We start from the raw sequence: 13980 nt of genomic DNA, 5'->3' as shown, positions 1-13980 counted from the left end.
ACGGGAGTATTCTGCAGGTTCTGTGACAGACCAAAAAGGAATGGGGAGGAAAAGAATAGGGCCAAAGTGAATTCCAAAATACTTTACAAGAATACACATGACTAAGTTGAACAAAGGGAGACAGATTCTATGTGGTTCTCAGCTACATTTGTACAGAATGCTTAGTGAATAACTTGAAAGGATTAGTTTTTTTTGAAAGAGGCAGGGAGGTCCTTTGAGCTAAGATGCTATGGAAACTAATATTCAAGTATGATTTCAGTTTTTCAGCCTTTTAGGGAAGGACTTGGTTTTGATACGCTTAGAGTGCATGAATCCATTGGCACATAAGACTCTCAGCACCAGCGGTCTTCCCACGTGCTCATGCTAATAATGCTTGCTGCAAGCCCAGCTCCCTCTGGTCTCTTGAGCCCTGATGTCTTGATGCTCTTCAACCTTGGGCAGCCAGATGCCAAAGGCAACCACGTGCAGCTGTCTGGCACTGTCCGGAGCATGCTCAGTTACCTGCAGCCACTTCTGCGATCCAGGCTCTGGACTTGGGGTCACAGGCAACACTTTGCCTCTGGGTTTGTCAGTCACAGAGAAGCGGGTGGATTGCTATCGCGTAAATAGCTTCCTGTCTTCTGGACAGCTGTCCCTGATTCAGAGTGGAATACACCGGGTCTGACAGCCCGAGCCACTTCAGAAGCCTTAATTTGCTCAATCCAACTCTCCGTGTTTTTCCAGCAGCCTATGACCAACACGAGGGGGGGGCGGAGCTACTGGAGTTTAAAAAAAAGAAACCACGGCGTGGGGCGTGGCCGAAGTGGGGGAGGATCAGGATAGAAGAGCCCAGGAGGAGGAGCCTGACACTGTCCCAGAAACGATCAAGATCTCTCCAAAATAAATGATAGATAGATGGATTGATTGATAAATGAGAGAGAGAGAGAGAGAGAGAGAGAGAGAGAGAGAGAGAGAGAGAGAGAGAGAGAGAGAGAGAGAGAGAGAGAGAGAGAGATAGGTAGATAGATGATAGATTAGATAGAAAGATGGTAGAAAATGATAGAAAGAGATAATATTTAAATGAGTGTGGGACGGTGGGGGAGAAATCCACTAATATTGCAGGACTGTTCACTATAAACTTAGTAGATGTTAAAAATATTTTTAGAATACTTATTTTTCCCATCAAAACAACAACTTATTAGCGAGGACGTCGAAACTGTAAATAATTTTAAGGGGCAGTTTTATAAATTCTCGCGGAACCCCACCACTCAGAATCCACCGCGAACACCCTGCTGTGTCTTATCCGTGTCCACTGTGCTTTTGCTGTGACAGCGCGGCCGCCTAGGGGGCCCCAGATGCTCCTGCTTCCGAGGTGGTGTGACAAGTCAGCCTTAGATACTAGATAGGTTAATATGTGGGTGGCCTGGTTGCCAGTGGCATCCGGGATGACACTCGAAGACGCCTTTGCCTGCGTATCCTTGAACGCTACTGGGACGCGACGCTCTGGAAAGTTGCGGTGACAACGCCTGCAGCGCCCTGCCCCGACAATTACCAGTCTCATCGACCCAGCACCAGAGTCTGGTGGTAGAGTCACGGTGGCTCGCACCAGCCCCGCCCAGTGACTGCCCGGCCCCGCCCAGAGGCGGAGCTGGCTGAGTGTGATGCTCCCCCGCAGCTGCGGGCTCATCCGGGTGGGCGGAGCCCACCGCCCGCAGCGGCCCGCCCCCGCCCTCGGCTGCCGCGAAAACCCGGTTCTGCAGAGCGCACCAGACCTCGGCGCCGCCGGGAGCCGCACTGGGCATGCTCGGCTCTCGCCGGCTCTGGCGCCCGTAGGTGGGAAGCTCCGGCTCCCGGCGGCGGAGCTCTTAACCCGCAACGAGAAGAGGCGCGGGCGGAGGCGGAGGTTGGTACGCGCTCGGTGCTGCAGAGTTCCCCGGGTGGCCATGGCGAGCGGCGCACGGCGACCACCCGAGTGGCGCAGTGGTGTCAGGTCAGTGAGGGCACTGGGCGTGCGAGACTGGGCGGCGGGCTACGGTAGGAGGGAGCCCAGCGCAGGGTTTGTGTTCAGCGGCCGCCGGAGCTGCAGAACTTTCGGACGCCTGGGCTGACGAAGGCTACGCGCCTGGAGGTGCCCTGCGCTCCCAGCTCCTGGCTGGTCGCAGGATGCTGGAAATACAGGCAGGGCGGGGACTGGCGGGTTGGGGACAGCCGTGTCCCAGGCTCGTGCCACAACCTTCTAAGGGCCAGGAGTGCGCTGTCCACTGCGCTTCCCCGATCTCCCGGGAGAAGGAGGAAGCCACGCAAACAGGGCTCTTCACCGGGCTGTGGATCGTTCTTGTCACGGTGCCTCAGTTTCCCCAGACAGAGAAAGGGGTGTACTGGCCTTTGCCCGGAAGGCGGCGTGGGGAGCTGAGGCGCCGTGTCCTGATGCTGCAGCAGGAGTGTGGGAAGCAGCGGGTGCTAAGAGCTGCCTCCTAGTCAGGGGAGCTGTTAGAGTTTGTCGCATTTCCCACCATAGCAAGTTGACACGAATTGTCTCGTGACCTGGAATGGGGGGACGTGCTTCTTTGGCTAAAAAAGTAAATGCAGAGTCAATCCTTTTTAAGCCCGAGCATTGCTCGTCTCCCTCTTTAAAATAGCCTGGAACCACAAATTCCAAGGTTTATCAAGCAAACCGGAAAAAAAGAAAAGAAAATGTTTGCAGGTGCATTAGCTGCTCACCCTGTAGAAAATATTATGGCTCAGTTGCCATTGTTTTGAAAGACACTTGTTCAAAGTGTGGTTACTGTAGCAATCTTTATTTGCACTAGCTTTATATTAAGAACTTGGAAACAGCACTGCAGAAACAGTGGTTTTTGAAGTTTTCTCACTTTTTTTTCTAGATGAAACACTTTTTTTCTAAGCTGCTACTATACTCAACATAGTAAAAATGTTCAGGATGAAATATGCAAGATGGAAAAAGAATTATTTTCAGGCGAGACTAAATTAGAGCAAGGTAGCTTGCAGACATTGAGCTAATGCACAAAAATGCAAACTGTACCTTCAAAGGCATTGTTACTATTTCCCCTACAGCTACCCATATACATCTATTAAAATATTTACAAGCTTGAGGAGCCCAGCACATGGCTGCTTACGTTTCCTGGTTCTGTGTGATGCAGCACAGTTAAAATCTGGCATGATTGCTCCAGATAGCTACGCCTCACACTGTTAAGAAAGAGACAAGTAGGATCTTTCCTTTCTGACTCCTAGCAGGGAGCTGAGCACACAGGTCTTAGGAGTGTTCCTGGGATTGTATTTCTGGGCCCCATGGTTTTGTTAGTGACACTAGATGTACATAAAAGGCCATTTATTTTAAAAAATAAATCTCCCCACACTCATATGACCTTATTCAAATCCTACTCCTCACCCCTTTTGGCTAACAATTGAAAAATTTAAGACTATTTATTTTACACAGCTATTGTTTAATTTGAACTTTCAATAATTTTTTTTCAAGAATTTCCAAACCCTTAAATACCAAGTGGCCACTTTCAGCAACCCAATTGTTTTCAGTCTTAGACCAATTCAATTAGCTTCATCAGGCAAGCGTGTTTGTATGAGTTCAGAAAATATGTAGATAGTAGTGTTTGCCTAACTTAGAATCCATCCTAGCATTTGGGGCACACGTTGTCTTTTCTAGCAAAACCCAAGGGAACAGTTACAATTCTGACAGTTTCCACGGCCAATCACACTATGGTTAAAATCAGCATTGAGGTGCAACTTGTTGGTTTTAAATTTGCTGTGATCCCTCCGTGGAATGGTTAAAAGAATAGGGCTTAGTTGGTTATGTGGTTATAAGTAATTAAAGGCAGACAGAGCCATTTAACACTTATGCTCCAAACAGAGGCTCTGTAAATTTATTGGTCTTGCCTCTGCCTCCACCTGAGGTCTCTTCATGCATTAAAATATCACATTAAATTTTCTTCCCCACAAACTTTTATGGCCAGGCTTCTAAAGCTGCAAGGATGAGTAAGGCATCATGACTCACGCCATCTAGTTGGAGCGATGCGCCCGAAGACAAATCAATTAGAGCACAAAATAGTTGCAGTGCGTGTGTGTGGGGGGGGGAGGGTGAAAGAAACAGAGAAAGATGGCCTCCTTGGGTTCAGAGGAGGAGAGGCCCTTGTGGAAGTGTTGACTTTGCACAGACTCTCTGAGAACCTGTTCAGAGTCTATTAAGTAGAGAAGTGGGTCCTCCATCCAGACAGAACCTATTATGCTGGGCAGGAAAGTGCCTCGATGCATGGTCATGGTGAGACTTTCTGGATGTGCTGAAGAAAAGACCTTGAGATAGGAAGATAATTCCGAATCACCCATGTGTGTCCCGTGGCTCTTAGTGGCTACGGGAGAATTCTGTGGCGCTGTCAGGAGAAAGACTCCATGGGCTGCTGCCAGCTTTGAAGATGAAAGGGTTTCACAAGCCAGTGTGCACAGTTGCAAAAGCAAGAAGGAAGATTCTTCCTCCACCAGTGTCCCAGTGTAGCCCACTAAGATACATGTGTGCCTAGTCACATTAGTTTTTTTTGTTAACTTACGTGTCCTAAGAGGAAATAGTGATTGAAGAATTGCCCAGAGAAGATTGGCCTTCTGGGCATGTCTGTGGAGCATTGACCTTTAAATAACTTATGAATTTTGTTATTAAGAAAACATTGCAAATGAAGAAAAGCATCACACACTCTAATTAGCCATAAGTACATAAAATATATTCTAAACTCAAAGTGTAAAATTGAATGGTAACAGCCTTTATTCTAAATGCAATTTAATTATATAGAAAAGACAGACTTCTGGTCTCGTTAATGGGGGCATTTTCTTGATTACTAATTGATATAGGAGGGCCAAGTCCACTGTGGGAGGCGCTATTCCTCAGCCAAGAGGGCCTGACTGTATAAAAAGGTAGCTGAGTGAGTCAGAGAATAAGCCAGCCATCCAGCCAGCCAGCATGGTCCCCCACGGTTTCTGCTTTAAGCTTCTGATTGAGTTCCTGCCCCGTGATGATAGACTGTGGCCTGGGAGTCAAAGCGAAATGAACTGTTCCTCTCCATGTTGCTTCTGGTCAGAATAGTTTACAACAGAAAGGGAATTAGAACATGTGGTGGATTTCCAAACCACAGAACAATAAGATAATGATTGTTGTATAAAGTCCCTAAAAGTGTGATAATCTCTTATGGACGCTGTAGAAAGTCTTATGCAGTCTTATTTAAAGGGAGATTTGGTGTAGGAGATAATGGGCAAAGGCAGCATAAGGGACACAAAGTAGTCCCTTCGCAGCAATGAATTAAACTATGTACAAAGGAGATTTGACTCTAGCCCATTATAGGTAAACAATAGGAAATGAGCGTAGGGCTTGAAACAGCAATGTGAAGCAAAACGGTTTGTTGGCTGATTTTAGCTGCCAGCCTGACACAGCCTGGAGTAACCCTGGAAGAGAGCCTTAATGAGGAATATCTAGATCATGTGAGTCGCTGGGCATGTCTGTGGGGAATTGTCTAATTTGTTAATTGGTGTAGGAAGACACAGCCCACTGTGGGTGGCACCACTCCCTAGGTAGGGAGTACTGAGCAATATAAAAAAGGAGGAAACTAGCTGACCGTGAGTAAATAACCCTTTCCTCCTCTATTCTTCTTTTTGTCTGGGCATCTGTCACATCAACAGATATGAAACTAAAACAGAAATATTTCTACCAGGTTTGTTCTCCTTTAAAATAGCAAGGTGTAGCTGTATTAGTTAACTGTCCTTGCTATGATAAACCACTGTGACAAAAAGTGACGTATGGAAGGAAGAATTGATTTTGGATTATGGTCTCAGAGTGAGACTCCATAATGACAGAGGAGGCATGGCGCAGGCAGCTGGAGGACGAAGCCTGCTGGGGTTCCATCTTTAGCCGCACACTTAACTACAAACTCTAAAGGCCTCTCCCAGTGATGCTCATCCTCCAGCAAGGCTCTACCTCTTAAAGGTTGTTCAAACCAGTTAGAGACCAAGTGTTCAACTAACCAAGCTAATAGCTAAAACCACCACAATGGTTAAGCCCCAAATTTCACAGATCATTTTGATGAGGGAATCAACCCCAGAGTAGTCAGGGCCAGTAGAGATCTCCAAAATGGCATCATTCACATGTATTTATGCAACCCACTGTTTAAGAAAACCTTTATGCACAATTCCTTATAGAAAGTTATGAAAATAAAAGCAAAGTCACATGTTGATTAGAGCTTAGAGAAGTCTTCAGTGTTAATCACACTTCTCGTGGATTGAAACCAAACAGCTGACAGAAACAACCTAGTGGAAAAGTGTTTGTTTTGGCTCCTGGTTTGAGAAAGTCCAGTCTTTAGGGCCCAGCAATGAGATCACGAGGCCACATGCTGAAATCTCAGCCAAGGGTAGGAAGCAGAGTGGATTGGCTCAGAGGTACGGCCTCCCTGTAGCACCTAGTGCTGTCCTCCCTCCTCACAAGGAACCCACTTCCTCCAGCTAGACTTCTCAAAAGTTCCACAACTTCTCAGAGTAGCATCCAGCTATGAAGCGAGTATTCAAACACATAAACTTATGGGGGATGTTTTGATCCAAAACACAACTCCTGGTTCAGGGTGGTTCAACCTAGTGTGTTCTGATTTTACAGTGGCCGCTTGGGACACAGCTTCACTTATTTATGCTTAGTGCCATCTTAGCAGTATTCTGCTGTCTCCACACCAAATGCATTTGAGCAGGGAGCTGTGAGAACACAAACTTGGGATCCTTTGGCTGAGAGTGATGAGATTTTGCCTCCTCTGCCCAGCTGGCCGCTGCTTACAATGCTGTGGCTACATGGATTACACTGGCTGTTCAGGTCACAGTTATTACTGACAGGGGTGGCTTCAGTCTGAGGTTCCACAGAGTTGCTGGGTAAGTGTCCTTATAGAAAGAAGTATTGTACGTACAAGTACTTGTGCTGATTCATCTGAAGACTGCTATCATCTGTCAGCCATGTTTGCTGTTGGCTTCCTTCTTGTGGGGAGATCTGGGGCAGCTGCTAGTATGGGATCACAAAGCCTCATGCTTAGATGTAAGAAATTCACCTACTCTTTTCCCAACATATCTACTCTCTTTTCTGGACAAGGCCTCAATTCCTGTCCTATAAAAACCTACAGACTTACTGAGTTGGTATTGCTCTGTGCCTTGAAAATCTAAACTGGAAAAAGCTATCTTATTAGAAGAATGACTCAAAAAGTATTTTTTTTTCAGACAGTGTAGCAGAGGATGCCCTAGGTGATCAGTATCTATTATTAAAAACAACAGCCATGGGGCTTTATAAAAATTTATCTTAATAAAAAGTGTATGTATGTATATATGTATGTATATTGTATAGGCGCCATAATGCCATTCTGTTGTTTTGTTGCTTCTACCCAAATGTCATTTCACAATGATGAAGTGATTCCTTTCCATTGTGGTATTCCTAGCTCAGAACAGACTTGTCAATCAAAAGAAAAAGCAACCACGGAGAGATTCTACAAAGGAAAAAGTGATATTTATTTGGAACTGACAGTGTTTCACTGGGAATATTAAACAATGAGCATATTCAAAGAGGTTGAGGGTAAGAGGAGGTTTAAAACCCCAGATTGGAAGGACTACACCGGGTGCTCAGAGACCATAATCCTTGATCACAGTCACTACTGACAGGAGTGGCTTCCATCTAAGATTCCCCAGAGTTTATACTGGGTAAACATCCTTATTATATACTTTGTATGCAATTTTAGACGTTTGTGCAATAGTAGTTCTCAGGTGACCATGTGTCAAGAACCTGCCCTTTATGACTTCCCAGCAGTGTTCATTTCGTTAGGGTTGATCAAGCAACTCCATTTTGATTCCGACAACCTTTACGTTTCTTTTCCTCCTTTCAGAAGTTTTCCTGCGTTTATTAATCTTTGGAATAGTATGCCTTTAGTTATACCTCTCTTCTCTTAAGACTTATTCGTCTTTATTTCGTGTGCATGAGTGTTTTGCCTTCATACATGTCTGTATCACATGCATGCTGTGCCTAAGGAGATCAGAAGGTTTCAGATCCTCTGGAACTGGAGCTATACATGGTTGTTAGCCACCATGTGGGTGCTGGGAACCCAACACAGCTTCTCTGTTGCCTGTGCTCTTAACCACTGATCTTCTCTCCAGTTCCTGGACCTTTCTTTTCTTTTCGTTCTTTCTCGGAGTGCTTGTCCTATAATTTCTTGGTTTTCCAGCCTCCAGCCTTGGTCTTCTGATCTGTAAGCTACTGTGTTCTTTCTGAGTAACTGGGGTTCCCTGTGACTGCATCAGTCAGTCACCATACCCCAATGTTCCCACAATGTCTGTATTTCAAACCAACACCTCTCAGGTACATCTTCTATCCATGCATTAACTCATCGATTTGTTCAATAAAAGCTGACAGCCTGAGATGTCATCATTCAATCGAGGGATGGGCATACACAAAAGGCAATCACCTGAGATAATGGGGTTTGGAGTGAAGTTGGGGTCTTTCAACCAAGACTTCCTAGGTAGGCGGGGCCTTTCCAGATGGACAATGGAAGGAAGATAGCATTGGAAGCTGCAGAGGTTCTATGAGAACAGCGAGAAGTCAGTAAGGGATGTAATGGGAGAGCGCAGCAGGAGAGGAATCCAAGATGTCAGTAAATTGGGGACTCAGAATAAAGAACATCATGAAAAGCTAAGTGCATACTTAGCTTAGTTCAGAATCACTCTAAACAAAACAATGTTTTATTTGTTCATTTTGTTTTGGTTGCAGTCCTAGGGATTAGAACCCAGGCAAACACTCTGTGAACTGAGCTGTATTCCCAGCCTCTGGAGTATGTTTTCAGTCAGCTTTTGGAGAGTCAGCTGATTACAGCACTCCGGTTGGAAGCAAATCAAGGAGGAAGGACTCCCTTAGGTGGTGCCTGAGGAGGTGATGATCACCGGGGCAGAAGAAGCAGGGTGGTGGCCAAATGCCTAGGAGCAAGACTTGCTAGAACTCGGTGATCGATTTATATAGCTGGGCAGGAAGAGAAGGGAGGCATTTAAAACAAGTCCCATGCAATTAATTAGATTGTCAGGCGTTGCATATAAATGGAGGCACACCTGCTTGCGGCAGCTCTTCCTAGCTCTATCCCAGGGCAGGACTGGAAGCTCCAGAGAGATTAAATTCCACTGTATACACTTAAAGCGGGAAGAGGAAGTAATGCCCAAGCCCAAGCCTGTGAGCCTTATTTATCATGGAGGGCATGGACACTGTAAGAGATGTAAATAAAAGGACTCCATTCTCTAGTCCTTCACCACCTCTAGATGGGAGTGTGTGGATCCTGCACCGAGAGGGTATCTTAAAGGATGGGCTGCTACAGTGGACCTTGTGACCAGTGAAAAGAATAATTCCTGAACAGATCCCTAAGTGTAATCCTAGCCCTTTCCTTCCATTGAGGACTAGAGGCTGCTTGATGGTCAGAGAGACAGCAAAGGGGAAAGGACTGTTTCTTGAAGAAATAAATGGGTTGGAGCAGTGGGCTCCAGAATCGTTCGTTGATGAGGCTCACCCAGTGCACACAGGGTCAGAGTCTGGAGATTTGACTACTTCAGATGGTCCTCCTGGACTCATTAAAGGAGTATCCTACACATTTAAGAATATATACATGTAGGGGTTGGGGATTTGGCTCAGTGGTAGAGCGCTTACCTAGGAAGCACAAGGTCCTGGGTTCGGTCCCCAGCCCCGAAAAAAAAAAAGAATATATACATGTATGCGCATGCGCGCGCGCGCGCACACACACACACACACACACACACACACACACACAGAGCTGTACCTCTTTGAACTAGCATAGGCATTACTTGTGGCCATGGGTACTGCACTGATTCTGACTGATGCCTCTTCTACAAAGGTCTTGTTCCTCTGCAAGGAAGGTAGACACACAGCTACCATGGGGACAGATGCTCACACATCTACTCTTGGGACAAATGCACACACAGCCACCGTGGGAACAGATGCTCACACATCTACCCTTAGGACAAATGCACACACAGCCACCGTGGGAACAGATGCTCACACATCTACCCTTGGGACAAATGCACACATATCACTGTGGGGACAGATGCTCACACATCCACCATGGGGACAGATGCACAGACATCTACCCTGGGACAGATGCAAAGCCATCTTCTGTATCATTAGCAGAGGAAGGTACTTGACTCTCTCCAGGCTTTACCAAGGGCGTGCTCATGGGATGATAGTGGGCAGCTTAAACTTCCAGAAACTATTCCGTTTCCTGTTTGTTGACTGTCGTGACTCATCTCAGGTTCTATATTTCTGTGTTATTCTAAGTGCAAGCACTGGAATGGCCCATCCAGTCTCCTGCCACGTCTTCTGGTAGTCCAATTTAGAGGGGAAAAAAAGGCTTTGTTGTCCTTGTTTGCTCTCCCTCTCCCTCTCCCTCTCCCTCTCTCCCCCTCTCTCCTTCTCTCCCTCCCTTTCCATCCCCCTCATCCCACTCTGCCTCTGTGTGTGTGTGCTAATTATTTTTTATTTTCTTATTTTTAACTTCAAGTGAAAAATCCCACGCAGAGAGACCCTTACTCAAGTCTTGGGAAATCGCGGACCCCAGACACAGAGAGACCATTTTGGATGTAATAAGCAAAGGCGAGGTTTATTAGGGAGACCTATTACAGAGATCTCCGGGCCGACACGTATCCCGAGCAGGAGACAGAGGTGTCGGCCCCGAAACTCAAAAGTCAGAGGGTTATATAGAGAAGGCTAGGGGGTTTTGGCATGGTTACATACAATTGGCTCATTCAAACATAGCAGTGAGAACAAAGCAGAAAGAGTACGTGTTAGAAGTCAGGGGCTTATCACAAGCTTTTGGACAACCCTAGGTGCCCTCATCTCTGACTTGGACTCTACGTAGATGTCTCAGAAGTAACCAATTTCTCTCGATTCCGGTATTCTTTCCAGAAGCCTGAGATTCATGTCCAGAAAGCATTGGCCTTGCACCCATCTTTGCCTTCATGGGGGCCCAACATTTCTCCGTGGATGTTTGCACACAGTGCTGCTTTAGGCTTTTAGCTCACTCTTGCCTTTGATGGACATCTCATATCAACTTTAAGGCCGTGGTCTGTCACCTCCCTTCCTTTCACAGGAGTGCTCGGTTTTGCTTCCTAAGTAATGGACCATCCATTCCAAAGGGCTCTCCACATTTCTCTGGAGATTCTAGGGTCTGGAAGCTCTAGCAGCCCATTCGTTAAACTGAGTTTTTGGAGTGTACCCAGCATCCCAGAGTCCTCGGGATGGTACTCACAGCAGACAGGGTAGAAGAGCTTTGTGAAAACGGATCACAACACAGGCTTCTGTTCCTCACCATGACAATTTACTTCTACTCTCACTTTCCACAGCAAAGCCATTATTCCTGCTGAGAAAACTATGCTGTCTCTTTTATTCATCTTCCACGTCTTGGCCAAGCCCAGGAAATAGTCTATGCCCTTTCCATTTTGCCTCATATTTCTGTGCCTTGCACTGCTAGGCACCTGGAAGGTAGAAACCCGGTCTTCAACTTTTTCTACCAGAGCAATTGGTATTAAACGGACACTAATCGCCTTGTAAAGAATGTGTTCAGTTAGTTAATAGAATCAGCTCTCCGTTGCTTTTCTCCCTTAGCTAGGCCTGACTGCCCAGGTAATCACTAAAGGCACCTGGTGCTTGTTCCGGGCCTACAAGGCCTTTGCCCACCACAGTAGGGAGAAACTGTGGAAACCAGGGAATTCCTATTTTCAACTGGTTATAGTCTTTAATCATTGATTTTATTTTATGCATATTGGTGTTTTGCCTATGTTTTCTATGTATCTACTTGTGTGCCTGGTGATGGCTGAGGCCAGAAGAGAGCATCAGATGCTCTGCAGAGTTACAAATGGTAGAGAACTGCCAGCCGCGTGGGTGCTGAGAATCAAACCTGTGCCCTTCGGAGGAGTGCCCGGTGCTCTAACCACTGAGCTACCTCAACTGCAAATTGATTTCGTTTGTTTCTAACAGTTTGCTGTATTGCCACATTGCAAGACATGTAGGCTTGCTGGGAAATGATCTTAACCTAGATAGTAATGCAATAATTCAGGTCTAGTCCTGAAAAGAGTCAGTCACTGGCCCCAAACCATTAAAAGAATGATTACTAAGAAATTTATGCAAATGTATTAAATTTAAATATGTCTGTCATTTGGACAGCTTACCTAAGCCAAGGCGTGTCCTCAGTGATCACTGTGAACACATTGCAGGGGCCCCGGACTGGGAATCTGAAGGACTGAGTCCAGTAAGAGGCTTACTGGGCTCGAGCCAGGAGCTTCAAATTGCTTCTTCCAGGGTCACATGGACAGAATCACACAGGCCTGCCCCCACCCCCAGAGCACAGGGGGCTTCTGAGGGATGAATGTTTTATAAGCCGTAAATGTTGTCGATGATGAAGGAAGTCATTGTTACTCCCTTAATACGAATTAAGTCAGGCGGAGTTTGAATTACAGAATCCCTTCTGATCTGTGTCGCAGAGGTCCAGTTGTGTTAGCATGAGTGGCCAAACCACTTCACATGGGGAATGTTGGTTATGCAACTCCACTTTGTGCAAATGGGCTGGTGAACCAGGAAAGAGAAAAAGCTGTTTAACTCGCTCCAGTTAAGTGCATTTTCCTTTTCAAATGGATAAAGTCTTATTCCAATGAAGAACAAAGCCATGCTTGGTCCATATCGTTGGCTGTGAATTCAAATGGCTTTAATCAAATGCTCAGAGGCACAGGAGTGAAGAGTGCTTGGATGTTTGGGAAGACTGATTAAGAGTATGTATTTCAGGCCTCAAATATAGCTCTATAGTCAGTGGGATTCAGCCGTTGGTCTTCTCTGTTTCAGAGGATAGATTGGAGCCTGTGTTGTACCCAGAAGGATAGTCCCTGCCAGACTTGTGCTTTGTCCCTGCTGGGATCAGGATTGAGTCCCAAAGAGGGTGTGAGTGGGCAGTCTTGCTGAGTCCATGTTCCCTGTGTGCACAGGAAGTTCTGTTTTTCCCTGCCGAGGAAAGTTATCACATGCCTTATGGCACACCTGCAGTTCCTGTGAGCCCTCCTTCAAGTCTCAAATGGCTTATGGTCACAGTTTGACCTATTGATACCGGCATGATTTTGTTTTTCCTTTTTAAGGAAGGAAGGGTTTCTTTGGGCTTACAGGTTGAGGGGACAGCCTATAGTGGCAGGGAAAACATGGTTTCAGGAGTGTGAGGAAGCATTTGCAGTCAGGCAGCAGGAAGATGGATGCCGGGGCTCAACTACTTTCCTCTTTTTATTCAGTCTGAACGCGGAGCCCATGGGATGGCACAGCCCACATTCAAAGCAGATCGCCCTTTCTTCATTAAACTTAGAACTCTAGAAACTCTAGAAACACCATGTTAACATCTGGATATGCCCTTCTATGGCGATCCCAAACCAAATCAAGCTAACAGTGAAGATTAACCCTGGGTAGTATTTATTTATTATCTGTGTACTAACAGTTCTCTTGTCTCCCCCTATTCTTCTCATTTCTTCCCTGGGCCAGCCACAGCCTTGATTGCTATGCTTAGAGAGAGAATGGTGAGTTTGGGGGAAACCTAAGAGAAAAGGCCACAGTTCAGAGGCACTGGATGACCCCCTGGTGTCATCAAGAGAATTGTGCAAGTAAGGAAATGAGTCTCAATCTTCATCCGAGATTGTAGACCTTCATCTTAAAATTCCCTAGTTCTTTCCTCCTCACATCTCTCCCTAGAATTTCTGTCTTCCACCTTAACTTCGGAGTGCACCCCATTTCTCCTCCCAGAAACCCTGCCAGTCCTCTGCCCTCCTATAATGTCAGCTTCTTGGCTGCAGGAAGGCTCTCATTGTGTGCATAATTCTAGCTAGCCTAGAGTACAGTGCACGCCCCTATTGGATGTTATTCAGTTATTCTTTGCTTTATTGAGAGCTACTAATATCCTG

General features: G+C 46.1%; 2 protein-coding genes across 1 annotated transcript in view; one reads left to right on the top strand and one right to left on the bottom strand.

The window, feature by feature from the left end:
* Erich1 (glutamate-rich 1) overlaps window positions 1-13980 on the bottom strand; it is a gene marked incomplete at its 5' end in the record, with an annotated part of 52793804 nt that overhangs the window by 47894547 nt on the left and 4885277 nt on the right.
* Mfap3l (microfibril associated protein 3 like) overlaps window positions 1873-13980 on the top strand; it is a 42897-nt gene continuing 30789 nt past the window's right edge. The window contains exon 1 of the mRNA XM_087588312.1: window positions 1873-1969. The gene's annotated coding sequence lies outside the window, so the exon portion shown is untranslated. The remainder of the gene's footprint in view (window positions 1970-13980) is intronic.

Source organism: Rattus norvegicus, chromosome 16 (genome assembly GCF_021556685.1).
Source record: "Rattus norvegicus strain SHRSP/BbbUtx chromosome 16, alternate assembly SHRSP_T2T, whole genome shotgun sequence".
In the NCBI taxonomy this organism is placed as follows: Eukaryota; Metazoa; Chordata; class Mammalia; order Rodentia; family Muridae; genus Rattus; species Rattus norvegicus.
This window is presented reverse-complemented; position numbering and strand designations above follow the sequence as displayed.